Genomic DNA, 14,296 nt, shown 5'->3' with positions numbered 1-14,296 from the left:
TGTGCTCCAGACACTGTTAGAACCACCCCTGTGGTATATATAGCAACAGCAAACACAATGTACAAAGCCACGATGACAAGAGAAGCCAACGTATTATAGTCAGCTTGACCCTTCCTTCCAAAAGATAGAGAACATACGAGGTACACTGCCCCTCCTCCAGCAGGCACTGACGAGCACAGCAGTCCAAACTTGTTTCTAAGCTCAGTTTAACCTTCTAAATAAAAACTCAAAGTGTGCTTCCATGATATTGTGCCTACTTTTACTATCCTTTCTATATCCAAACTATTACTATAGTATATCAAATCTATTTGTTTCTCCCATCCTTACCTCTCTGTTCAACTCCAACCACTTTACTTGCCCTACTTGTACTTCTGCTATTCCACCAGAAAGCAAGAACTCACTTGGGGGCTCATCTGGGATTTAAACCTGAGACTACGCAGATTCAGTTTAAGAATCATACACCCAAGCCAGGGATTTTCAAGCACAGTGCCATGTTAGCACTGTTAGGTGTGCAAACATGATTCACAAGACAAGCCCACAGATTTTAAATAGGAATCCATGGTGCTAAAAATATTGTGACCTCTTGTGGTCTTCCTGAGTTCTTTGCTACAGAAAACTGCTCTATAATTTCTCCATAATCAAACAGCAGCTGAAAACTAAGAGCTGGCATTTTCCAAGGGGTACCTGGAGCTTAACATGGTTGAAAACCACTGCCCTAAACCACTGAGCTGGACAGAGGGAAGATAGAGAAGGCATCTTTCATACAGACCAAGTAATGCTCCTGTTTATTTAAAGTAGGCTCGCATCACACTCACAAGTTAGCTATCTGCTCTCAGTAACCAAGAGGACTCACCTCACCATATTTTCAAAGGAGGAAAAGACTTCCTTATTCATCAAGTATCCATTTCAATGAGTCTTTCATACCATGAATCTCATATTTCAATTTGAGCTGTAAGAACAAGCCACTAAACCATAGGACAGAATTGCTGCTTATTTCTTCCGAGCAGTTCTCCCTGCCTTAAGTGTTGCAATTATTGAAATGCATCAAACATACTATCTCACAAGCTGGGGGGGGCATAAATGCTTATGAAAATAATCCTCATAGCCATGCTGATGTACTGACACAGTATGCTAGAAGAGGACTTGGACAGGTGGATATTAGGAGGATCAGCCGTCCTGCTTCTGGAAGCATTCACAGCTAGTACACTTATGAAGGTACAAGGCATCTTCAGTCCAGCAGAACCTCTGAGAGAATGGCAGTGTATCCAGCACTGGGTCCTGACAACAGGGTCTGGGAGAATACAAAACATCCATATTGGAGCAGTACTGAGCTCTGAGCAACACAAAAGCCCTCATGGAACATGCACTCAAGGTCCCCACAGTAACCTTAACAATCAATACCTGCCACAGGTGCTGCAGGAAGGCCTTTTGTTACTCAATTAAGGAACACTGCACATGTATGTGCAGTAAAAGATATCTATACGTAGGGTTACAGAAACAGGAGCAGACTAAAGACGAAAGTGTCTTATTAACATCTTACCAAAGTAGTATAGAAACCTGTGCCCTTTTTCTTTACTGTTCTTTGCTGAAGAGTTACCTACTATTATGTGAACATGAAAGTAAATAAGCAAGAGATATGAATGAGGCCTACTGCCCAATTTCTTAAATTCTAGTGCATGTTTGGCTCCACACAAGCCTCATTTTCTTCCTGCTCCCAGGAAAAAGATTCCTAGTATGGCCAGAGAGAGAAGAGAAAAATCCACCTGCAATTTTAAGTGAATCATCACAACAAAAGCTTGGAAGAAGCAACAAAAATCAGGCTGATTGTTGAATTAAGACACCAGCAGCACTACAATCTATGAAGTCAGAGAAGCAGCACCTGCAATAAATACCACAAGACATCTGTGGCCAATTTAAGGGGGGCCAAGGCCACACCTCCCCATCAAGGCCCTTAGGAACTCCAGCAAAGACAGAGGAAAAGCATTCCCACCATACTGCTATAACAGAGCCGCAGTGAGCTGCAAAGGTGGGTGCACAGGAAGAAAAGGAGTGCCTTAATCACAGTCACCTAACTTCCAATCCTTGCTGCAGAGATGCTGACAAGACTTAGCTCACCACACTAACATTTTTTTTTTTTGCTTTTGCTAAAAGGGGAGCAAGGAAGCAAGATTGAAATTTGACAACCTTCTTTGAATCCTGACAGCTTTACAAAGATATTCACCAAGGTGTCAGGGAAGGGAGAATAAGCCAAAACTCCTCTTTGAGGGAAAGAAGAAAAGGGATGGAAAGAAATAAGCCACTGAAAACAGGATTTCGAAAAGAAAGTGCCATCTCAGCCAGAACTCTCTTTGCAGGAACACCTCCAAGAAATTATGATGATAAATGCTGCGTTCACAACCTGAATAGTATCCTGGTGTATGCTTTTTCATTGTGGTGGTCTACATAACCATATGCTGTTTTTCAAGTACAATACTATATAATTATCCACATGTACTAGAACAGTGGTTACCAGCCAGTAGATCTCTGATCCTCTTGGTGCCTATCTGAGGGCTGGGATGGGGAGCTGAGTACCTGTGCGCTTGTAGCTCAGCCCAGCAGGTCAGTCTGTAGGGGAGGGGAGGGGGCGGGGCTAAATCAAGGCCTCATGGTGAAGGACAGTGCCACAGAGGCAGGAACAGGGGTAAGTTGAGTGGGGCCCTGGCTGGGTGGGACTTACCTGCTGGGAAGGTGCACTCCCAAATAATTTCTTCTCCCTCTGCCTTGATCAGCCCCCTTCCCCATTTCCTGCCTCACAGACTTACATGCTGGGGGCGTTACGGTTAGGGTTAGACCCTGGGTTGCTTTTAAATGCCAAAGGTGATCTTCTACTTAAAGGTTGGAGAGCACCGTACTAGAGTCAGTTTGTTTAAAGTTTTTCATGCTTGCATTATTTGAATTGACATTACAACCCAGTCTAATTTTTGTCCCTTGAGGCAAAATTTTGGATTAAGCCAGTGGTTTTCAAACTTCGTGAAGTCATGGCACCCATTCATATGACTTCTGCTGCAGAAACCGCACTCCTGGCTTCACAGGCCATGTGAGATGACACGGATTCAAGTGACCTGGCCTAGCAATGGCAGCACACTGCCATTACCCTTTGTCTTCCTGCAAAACCCTTGCCCTATCACAGAACTCCAAAGTTTGGCAAAACACAGTTTATAAACCAATGGCCTTAAGCAACAGATACCTACAGGTATGCTCCTAACTATACTAAGATTATGGAGAAACAAGCTCAGGATAAGGAAGACAGATGCTATCTGACTCTTTTCTTGCATGATGAGGTGCATAAGTTCAGTGATAATAATTATTAAGAGGGCTGAGTACCCTGCACTACAGGATCCTACATATCCCTACTATTGCTTGTAGTACAATGAGGAAAAAATGCCATCACTTCAATCTGAGAAACAGAGACCCTATAATTACAGACTCTACAGGCACAGTACAGGGGCACAAAGGGGCAGGTTTCAATTTGCAACAGAACACTTGCAGGCCCTTCGCCTCAGAGAGTGCTATTTCCCTGCCCTGACTAAGAATCCCTTTCAACCTCCAGCTATTCTCAAGCATTTCAAGAAAGCAAGCTATTTTTTATAATGGGTAGTTATTTTTTACTTTCCACTTACCCCAAATCAGTAGAACCATTCTTGGTCAAAGTTTCTTAAACAAAAGGAAACAAAGGACAAGCTATAGTTGGGCAGAAAGCATGTCTTGTAAGTTTTTGCCCATGGAAAACAATTTCAGAAAGATACTAGCAACTATAAAATTGGGTGGTAGAGATGAAAGTGAAGGCAGACAGTTAACTATGGTCATGGTGGCCACTCCCACTATCACAAAGCGGAGTCCACATAAAAGTATTCTTGCAGGAGTAGATTAAAAATGGAAGGGCCTGGTGTGGACAGCACAGCAAGAAAAAAAAGTATCTAGCTAATTCAATTTCAAATAAGAAGACTAGACCTGCTTAGGAAGTATTTATGCCAACAAGAAGTGATATCCAAAAATTATCCATGGATTTTCCTCTAGATCTATGTTTCCTGCTTGTCATATTCCTGTCAGTGTAGATTCTGAGGCACAAAAGACTGGTTCCTTTCTCCCTTGAAGTTTTTCATTCCATAACTGATGAGCCCCTTAACTTTGAAAGCAGATGAGAACAATTCCACCCTTTCAAGCATCCCAGCTGCTGTCTCTTTAAAAGAAACTTCCTAAAACTCCTGTACTCCTCTAACCAATTCAGGATGTACTTGTTCATCTGTTAGATCATTACCAGAAACACTGAGCCCATTAGGTCTAATGAACTGCTACTTAGGTGGCAAGCTGAAAAGCTAAATGAGCTGATTTCCCAGAGAAAAAGAAAGGTGCAGTCAGACTTCCCAACAGGAAGGGTACCCATTCTAAAGGAAGTGTGGAATTTCCCTACGTGAGAAAAGACATTTATAGAAAAGACTACTTAATTCTAAACCACAGCAGAATCACTTGCTACTTTAACATACAAAGGATCATGTAATCAAATGTGGCCCTGCAAGTGTACAACACAAAATAGCATTTTTAAACCCTGTTTTATTTTGTGTGAGCTGTGTCTGAGGAGAGGGCTGAGAAGCACAGGTTAAGTTATCAGAGACCAAGAAAATTATCGGAATTTTCTTTATAATTAAAATAACATTTTTGCTCCAATTCAAAAACAGCAGAATTGTTCTTCTTCTGCATTCCTTCCCAGAATAATTTACTTCTAAACCAAGACCAAACATGAAAAATTTCAGCTGACATATTTTATGATGTTAAAAGGCCACCAATTATTGACATTCTTGCCTTCTCAGGATCAACACTGGTATCACAAAATTCAGACACTATTGAAAACTTAGAGGGATTCAAGGAAGTCTATTATCTTATTCACATCCCACAGGGAATCACAGGCAGCTGTAAAGATGTGAACACAAGCAGCTATAGGCCAAGAATCTTGCACGTAAATTGGACTTGTCACAAAGAGCAGCAGGGAGTTAAGAGTTTGATTCTTTGGCTTTTACTGGGGAATGTATACAGCCTCAGTGAACACTCCAGATGTTGTCAAACACCCCTCTGTTGCCATCTAAACTCACAAGTGCATAGATAAATAAGACTATGACATGAATATTTATACAAGTATTGACAAGGAATTGACTGCAATTAATCAAGTATCTAAGTAGGTCAATCTTTCTGAGTAGTTTTGGAAGGGGGGGGGGGTGTTATACCTGTGCCCACTTTCATCCATTTTCGATGCAATAGCAGATGCATCTTGGTCAGCCCCACTTCTCTTGTCTCCTAGTTATACACTTTTCTCAGCTTTTCCAATTTAAATTCTTATTTCTGATAATTTCAGCAAGGACTTCTCTTCAAGTTCTTCCACATTCTACTCTCCCTGGAGGATAAAATCTCTCATGTCACACTGGTTGCACAACTGTTCCCTTATGGAAATCCACTGTGCTGTCTGACCCCCAAATTTCAAGTTCTAGTTTGCGAGCAATGTTTCTATATTGATAAGAGCCTGCTCAAGTTATGTGCATTCTGGTGTATTTTGGGTTGCAGCTAAGAGGAAACTTTTGTGTGAGTCATCAGAGTAATCCAGTTTTTATGACTTTTAATTGGTTCTTTCAAGCTGACAACCCTCTGGTATTACCCCAGTGTCATGAGTGGTACTTGAATTTTGATGGAGTAGCTTACTCCTTTGCTTCTAGAGGTCAGTACCATTGAGGCCTAGTAGAGATGCTCTATAGAAATAGGGTGTGTTCTGTTAAGTTGTTGCATTAGGTTTTTTCATACTTTGACACAAAGGAAGTATATGTTGTAATGGTGCCAAAATATGGACCATTCATTTTTATTTATTTATTTATTGAATGCAGTTTAAAGGGGAGCTCTTATCCTAATTAGTTGTCTTCTGCGGCTTTTGGTACCTGAGTTCAGGGACTCCCATGGTATTTATTCAGCTCTGCAGGCATAGGGCAAACTTCTCTAGGGGTTTCTCTACTGTTTGGTACACTCTGCAGTTATAAATGTACTACCGCTCCTTTATGATGCATGAGAGTGCCTAATAATTTTAGCATCCAATGCAATTTTTGTGGGATAGAAAACCAAACCATACACCAATTAATAACTTATCCCAAGAAGAAACTTTCCATTTTGAAAACCTTCCAGCATTGCCCAAGGGATGACCCCCTGCTCTCATTCAGACAACCGCTAACCTCCACAGAAGTGCAGCCACCTTCCCATCACATACTCTCCAGAAAAAGCCAATATCAAAAAACCAAGAGATTAAGTCTTTATCTTTACAAAAGCCACAGGCAGGGGAGCTGGAAGCCACATCCTGCCATTTCATTATCTCCAAGCCACGAGGATTTCAAAACACTTACTGCTTGACCCTGACCACATAAACCCTTACATTTCTCCCTGCCACCCAGAGGAAGTGCTATGCACCTTTCCTGACATGCCAGAAAGCATCAGATGAAGTAAATCTGGCGTCACGAAAGCTTGTGCTATATATATATGTATGTGTGTGTACACACACACACACACAAATATATATCTGATTTAGTTAATCCATAAAAGTGTGCTTCTACCTTGCCTTCTGTCTGACTTCAGACTGCCACAGCTACCCAACCCTCAATACCAGTTAGTGACAGGCAGTGGCCTCTCTCAGTGGGATGTAGTTCACCATGTTAGTCTGAAGTCAAGTAGAAGGCAGGGTAGGTTTGTACCTTATAGACTAACCACAGTAGAGATGGACAGACAGACAGATATAGCACAAGTTTTTGTGAGCTGTAGCTCACTTCATCAGATGCTGTGCTGAAGTGAACTACGGGTCCCAAAAGCTTGTGCTACACGCATACACATGTGTGTATATATATGTGTGTACATATGTGTGTGTGTGTACACATATAGGCATATATAGGCATTTGTATATATGTGTATATGTATATATACACACACATATCTAATACATATTATAGCTATATATATGTGTATATATGTACATCTCATATATAGTTGTACACACATATATATCTCCAATCTGTATACATATACACATGTATATGTATATGTATATATACAAATGCATATGATAGCTATTACAGCCATATATATGTGTATGTATATATAACTATACATGTGTGTGTATATATACACACACATATTATAGTTATATATGTGTGTGTGCTTATGTATATATATTGTAGCTACATATGTGTGTACATGTGTATATACATGTACACACATAACTATAATATATATTACAACTATATATGTGTATACACACATATTGTAGCTATATATATGTGCGTGTGTACATCTATACAGACACATACACACATATATCTAATATATATTATAGCTATATATATATATGCATACACACATATATTGTATATTGTACACGTGTGTGTATGCATATATATGTACCTAAATGCACATTATAGTGATATATGTGTGCATATGTAGATATAACTACACACACACACAGAGCTACACTGTAGTTACACATGCCCACACACCTGACACACACATTATAGATACGTGTACATACACCCCCACCCCCGTATACCTCTGGAGCACGTACACACCAGCCATGCGTGCAGTGCATCACACCGACACGTACATGATGCCTGTGTGTGCCCGTGGCCCCACACACGCCGCCGGGCGCGGCAGCGCCTGCCCCAGGGACCCTGCGCCTCACAAACCCGGTCCCCCGGCCAGTCCCTGGGCGCGGCCCGCGCTGCCCCGGCGCTCACCTCCTCGCGGCCCCCGCCGCCGCCTCCGCCCCCGCCGTCGTCGCAGGGCCAGGGCCGGGGCCGCCGCCGCCAGCGCCATCCCGGGACTGCCGGCCCCCGGCTCCGCCGCCTCCGCCAGCCAGCCCGCCCGCGCCCGCCCACTGCGTCAGCTCCGTAGGCCCAGCTACGCGCCCAGCGGTCACCATGGTGACGGGGCGGCGGAGGGGGGCGCAGCGCCACCTGCTGGGCAGCGCCGCCCGCTGCGCCACCAGGGGCTGGGCTGAGGGACCCCCCGCCCCGCCCCGCCCCGCCCCGGGCACTGGGAGAAGGGGCAGCAGGCCCGGTTCTCCCCGGGGGCAAGGCCCTGCGTGTCCATCCCCACTCTTTTTTGGGGGGGGGGGAGGGGGGGCTTTTTCGTGCTTGAAGGCAAATTAGTCAAACAGTTTCCGTGGCAGAGGCAATACTCCTTTTGCCTCTAGACCAACAGGGCTATAACCTGGATACCAAATCGGTGCCAGACCCTTTCAACGAGCAACTCGCAATCGTTCACACACCCTATGCAGTGCTGCAAGCAGCGAGGATCCTGCACCCCAGACTTTTCATCCTGGGGCTTCAGATGCTCCCAAATCCATCAGCAGGCATCCTGCTGATGCCCCCAAGTCTCTCACAGGTCACAGGAGCATGCTGGGGAGGAGTCCCCCATTTCCATAAAGCAGGCATGCAGCTGAGATCCTCCCACTGGAAGCTGCCCAGTGGGAAGCCAACTATAAGACTGTCATAGGGCGTCGTGTCCCACACTGGACAGGGATGCATCTCTACACGGTGCCATTCAAGTCTACCCTGGACCTGAGAGTTGATCATAGTGTCTCCCCTGCAAGACCCACAGCCCACTAGTGCCTCAGGGCTCCTCCAACCCAGTTCCCAAAGGAAGTGGACAGGCCATGGTGGATGGCCCCATAGCTAGAACAGTAGCTGCCCTGCCCTCCAGACCAAAAAAAAAAAAAAAAAAAAAGTGGGGTGCAGGTGGGGAGGGAAGGCGTCAAAAATTTGCACCAGCCTAAGTCTGTGATCCTCAACCAGGTTCCTCATCCTCCCATGGGAGCGCCCTGAGATCCTTCCAAAGGCACTGCAGGGTACCACAGTGGTGTTAGGCATGCCACTGTGATTCAACAATTAGCCCAGAAACTTCAAATAGGGATCCATAGTGTTTAGGTCCATTGTGGGCTTTCTGAGATCACTGCAACAGAAGACTTGCTCTAGTATTTTTCTGTAGTAAAAAAAACAACAACACATGAATGAAAACTGAGAGCTGGTGTTTTCTCCAAGCCTATCCAGGGGTGCCTTGAGCCTTAAAAGGTTGAGGACCACTTGCCTAGGTCTCCCAGCAATCAGGTATGGTTGAAGGCCTACTGTAGCCAGTGGTACACAAGGGAGTTATTTAGCTAATATCACATCCAACTAGCTGAGTGCAGGCTGCCTTCAGCCCAAACCTTGAGCCTGAGCTCATATTCCTTTAAGAGCTACAGGAAAAATATCCTAAATCACTCCAGCACCACAGGCCTCCAGCACCCCACAATCCCTTTGAGTGTTTGGATATTTTTATAGTCACAAGTGACCTCTTTATTAGCAAAGCTAGCTTTTCTGGAATGTTTTAGTTTTTCAAAATACTGAATTAGACATTAAATAATCCTTCCCAGAGAAGGAAGTGAGCTCAGATTATGCTCATTTGAAAGGATGGGGAAATGGAGCTAGAAAAAGTGAAGTGACTGCCTTTAGGCACTGCACTGAGCATGTTTCAGGGACCCAAATTAAAAGATGCATTTTCTCCCCAGCTTCCACTTTCCCTGCAGAAGCAGAAGCAGAAGCAGAAGTGCTGATGATCTCAGACAAAAGCCTATTTGCAAAGAGCTGGGCTGAAAATAGTTTTTCCATCCCAGGAAAGATTTTTCTTTTCCACAGCAAGATGAAACGTAGATATTTCAAAATTATTTGGGGGGGGGGGGGGGGGGGGACCAAGAGCATACAAGAATACTCACCAGCCCACTGGCTAGTGCAGTGCAGGTCAAACTTTTTGGCAGGCACGCCTCAAATTAGCCCTGCACCCTCCCTAAGTGTTACTCCACTTCCACAGTTCTATATGCTGCTCTACTTTCTGTTCCCGGTCCTGTGCCCCCTGTCTGATCTACTGCTCTGCTTTCTTGCTTGTGCTCCCTGCCTGATCTGCTGCTCTGCTTTCTGCTCTATCTGCCATTGTCTTTCCCCTCCCCAATCTGCCATTCACTGTAGACAGAAGCTGCTCATGCCACAGGTTGGCCACCCCTTGGCTAGGGCACTCACCTAGCTTCCAGGTCCTGTTCCAGTGAATTTCTAAATATGTGTAGCCCTTCTACCAGGTAATGCTACCAGCCAAAAAAAAATAAATGGCTATGTTCAGTTATCTACAGATTCCTTCTGAAAATGAGCATTGTCTAGGACCACCATCCCCACAGCCAGAAGGCTGGAAACAAAAAATCATTTAGAAGGGTTTCAACAAAAAGAATTTTAAGTGTGGGCAGGGTACAGAAAAAAATGGGAAGCTGGTAATTAACAAATCATCATCTACTAGGCAAGACTGCCACCCAAATGTTATCTTGGCCATCATCTTAATCTCAGCCTTCCTCACAGTTGTTGGTGGCTGATGAGGCAATGAATCTGAGCATTAGCCACTTCCCTCCTTCCTTCCTGTGCCACACCCCTCCCACAGCTCTTTTTCATGGGTCTGGAGAATCTTAATTTCAGATTAGTCTCTCCTTCTTCTGAGCTTGTCCAGGGACTCCACTACTTGTCCCAGGTGATAGGAGCACAGGTCTAATCATGCACTGTGAAGTCCTTACCAGACTATCTCAGGTAGTTACTATTTTCTGCAGCTTTAGTCCAAGCAATCACAAACTTTCTGTCCTTTCCACTATGTTGAGGTCGTCTCACAACTGCCTCATCTCTCCCCATCATCTCAAACCTCCTCAGCTCTATGCTGACTCTTAGAAACCAATTACATATATTGTCTACTACCCAACCTTGCCATGATGGGGTTTTTCAGTAAGAGAGACCCTTCACTTCTCATACACTTCATACAGTTCTTCTGCCCTGTCAACACCCAACCAGGATAATAGTGGCATTAAGCCCAAACTCAATATTTAACTGTGTTTAACCTAAATGTCCCAAATTGTAACATAACTGAAATGCAAATAAGTTCTGGCTCATTCAGTCTTTTCCTCTTGCTCTCAAACAAATGGTAGAAGAGAGCAATTTTAAACTACTTTTTGTAGCAATCTGTGGTTCCTCCAGGTTGGGACACAAGTTATAGTGGGGATGATTTTGAGGGTGATGCCAGGAAGCTCCATGTGTTTAGAGGATTTTGTAATATCTCCAAGCACACACTCATGGCTGCAAGCAGCAGCACAGAGCACACAGCACCTCTAACAAGATCCAAGTTCTTGCAGTCCAAGTAGAGTCCTTTTCTTATTGTAGCGTTCTGTACATAAAGCTTGCTTCTCTTCACTTACTAACAGAGGTCAACGGAAAACAAAAATGGACTAGCTCCAACCTACTTCTGAATAGCCCATAGTCTGGTGGTTAGAGGACTTGAACGGGAGATAGCAAATGGAAGTTCAATTCCCTAGCCTGAATCAGGACACCAGAGACTTGAATACGATTCTTCCCCATCCCAGGGGAGTGCCACAACCTATGGACTACTGGCTACTCTGGGGTCTCTTATTTGTACCAGTAACTACATCGTGAACCAGCAATATCTTCCCCAGTAGACATGTTGTCAAAAATAGCATGTTCCAAGGAAGAGCATCAAACTTGACAATTTTTTCTAGGGAAAAAAAACCTTTTCTGAAAAAATTCCTAAGTAGCTGTACTTTGTACCAGCTTTCCAACCTTCACAGCCTCTGATAAATATATGTTCCAAGCCTGCGTGTGAGGGTTCCTGTTCATGCCAGGTCTTTTAATTCAGAAGTCTAGGAATGTTGTATTGAACCTAAAAAAAACCCTCTTCTTTTGATATGAACAGGGTAGGGGGCTAAAACAAATAATCTAATCCACTTAGAGGACTTCAATATATATTCTGGTGTCCATTCTATTAGGGGTGGTTGACTATATCCAAACATTCAATATATGCAAAGAATGTATTGCATAATTTGCATTTTTTAATCAATTCTGTGGCTAGTGAGAAAATGTCTTCAGCAAAATGCTGCACTGATTTGCTTATGTTGGTACCATTTTGCACCATTCAGACAAGAACCTTACGGATGGTATTATTTAGATGCACTTTCCTTTTAATTCCCATTTCCTAGTAAGACAGGTGTAAATCCACATGGGCTTAAATGAATAGCTGGCACTAAATAAATAATTGAGACAAATATTTTTATGCAGTAGGCATCATTATAATTTTTTTTCCAGCAGCACAAAAATGTTATATGTGGAGTGGCAAAGTTCTGGGCGGGAAAGCAGGAACATAAATAGAGGTGGGTGACTGTGGCACAAGCCCTGGATACTAATTTAGAAGGAGCGCAAGAATGACAGCTATCCCCACTGCTGGGACAGCTGCCACTGTCACTGCCACCAAGGGCACAGAACCTTTTTGTTACACCTCTGGGTAAAAGGACCAACACAGTTCAAGGATCAATGAGGAAAAATAAATAAAGCTGCATATTTTACTAATAAAATGACAAATCAGCCATTCTAGTGCAGCAGTAGTATACTCTTCTGCCAATTTATGAATGTGAGCCATCATCACATGCAATTAGTCCCACAGAACTCCTAAGCCATACTCAGGACTGTAGTCCTGTTGGCTCCCAAGGGTCCAAATCTTTGACTGAACACAGTGAAACCTCTTCACCCTCAAGTACTTTCACATTCTAGAGCACACACAACTTAGCAAAAGGCACTGTTAGTGTTACATCTGTTTAAACTAGGTTTTATTTCATAATATCTGAGAAATAGACATAGTTGGTTGGCAATTTAAAAAAAAAAGGGGATTTAGCTCTTCTGTGGTTTTCTGGTTTTGCACAATCTTTTTTTCTTTGGCATACCCTGGAACCACCCTTCATCTTGTCATTGACACAGAAGATGCTGGACTGTCTTCTTTTGGTTAATCTATATGAGAGCAGCTGGTAGAGTGGCTGAGGTAATACTAACCAACCTGAGACAAAAATAATTTGTTGTATTAAGGGAAATTACTTCTTGCATGAATAAGACAAATGGAATGCCTTTTAAACCCCAGAGAGGAACGCTTTGGACCAGTTCAACAGGATCCTCGCCCATATCACATAGAGCAAGACTATAAACTGACAAGCTTCAGAGCCCCAAAACAAGCAGATAAGGGTTCAGCCTTGGACTATCAGGTCAGGGGAATGGTCACGTGCACATATCAGTAAGCTCAGGAAGTGATTTTGTGATGGGGAGGAGGAACACAGAGCTGTGGCAGGGAAGGAAAACAACTAGAAGATACAGGTTAATCTAGGGTATAGAGCAAGTGCTTTATTTGACAACATCCTGTTATACCTGTTACAGCCTGCCCTTTTGTCTCTCACCTGCTAATGCTCCCCAGTCTAATTTATGCCACCAGTCAAGTCACCTGTGAATTTAGGCTAAATTCAACAAAGCAAGGTTCAGACAGGCACTTGGGGCCATTCCAGTGTTCCAGCAATGCATAACTGGATCTAATTTAGTAAAAAAGCAAACCAAATCTCAATGTCCATTAGGCCAAATACTGCTGAGCTTACTCACACAAACATCCTCACTGAAGCCAAAAGGATTCGGAGGCTGGAGGAAGGAATCAACCTGGTGCAAGGAACCTTACAGAAAAATAAAATCCACCAACAGTAAATTCAGGAAAGCAGAAACAATAATCTGAAATGTTTGAACTCATAAACCACAATAAGGCCATGCATTTGTACAGATGAGGTAACTTTGCTATCTGGCTCAGAATAATCCCATTCCCCAGGGTGTGTACCTAGTCCCTGCCCTTTCAGGACTTCATACTGATACCACTCCTGCATTACAGTGACCAAAAATTTGTTTGCCTCTTGATGACAGTGTATATACACCTTTACTCCCTAGTGCTCTAACTGCAAGTTTCCCTAAATACCACAATGAACAGATAAAAGAGTCAACCTATAAAGACAATCTGATATGGAGCTTCCCTCAAGCATAGGAGTTTGCTTGATAATAGTACACAGTATGCAAGTGTGGTCTATTCTGACCATACTGTTCCACATGAGCACTTCCATTATCATTTATGCCAAAACATAAATCTTACACCTTCCCAGGGAGGTATTATCAGTTTGGATCCTGTATCAGTGGAGATACTAAAGCTGGGAGGATACCAAGGTCCCTTTGTCCTCAAATAGTAACCAGACTATGAGTACAGTCACAAACAACTTTGCTGACTCCTTGCCTGCCCATACCATACCCTGGAATGCACCCAAATGCATAGTCTTGGAAAGGGGCACTAAATCAGCACTGTACCTGCTAAAAAAGAA

At 43.4% G+C, this 14,296-nt stretch overlaps 1 protein-coding gene and 1 long non-coding RNA gene across 3 annotated transcripts in view; one reads left to right on the top strand and one right to left on the bottom strand.

Annotated features, from left to right (window-relative positions):
• The window catches only part of DAGLA (diacylglycerol lipase alpha), a 91,104-nt gene extending 83,222 nt beyond the window's left edge, over positions 1–7,882 (bottom strand). Inside the window, exon 1 of one of the 2 annotated variants that reach the window (XM_019485251.2) lies at positions 7,791–7,882. The gene's annotated coding sequence lies outside the window, so the exon portion shown is untranslated. The remainder of the gene's footprint in view (positions 1–7,790) is intronic. The other variant, XM_019485250.2, reaches the window with a different exon arrangement.
• LOC109282625 (uncharacterized) lies at positions 1,951–6,476 on the top strand. The gene is made up of 3 exons (XR_002089661.2): positions 1,951–2,026; positions 2,152–2,405; positions 2,953–6,476. It is a non-coding gene; the product is annotated as an uncharacterized LOC109282625 (long non-coding RNA).
• Positions 7,883–14,296: the final 6,414 nt, after the last annotated feature.

The sequence above is a fragment of the Alligator mississippiensis genome, chromosome 2 (genome assembly GCF_030867095.1).
Source record: "Alligator mississippiensis isolate rAllMis1 chromosome 2, rAllMis1, whole genome shotgun sequence".
Classification (NCBI taxonomy): domain Eukaryota; kingdom Metazoa; phylum Chordata; order Crocodylia; family Alligatoridae; genus Alligator; species Alligator mississippiensis.
Note: the sequence above shows the minus strand (reverse complement) of the source record. Positions and strands in the feature narration are given on the sequence as shown.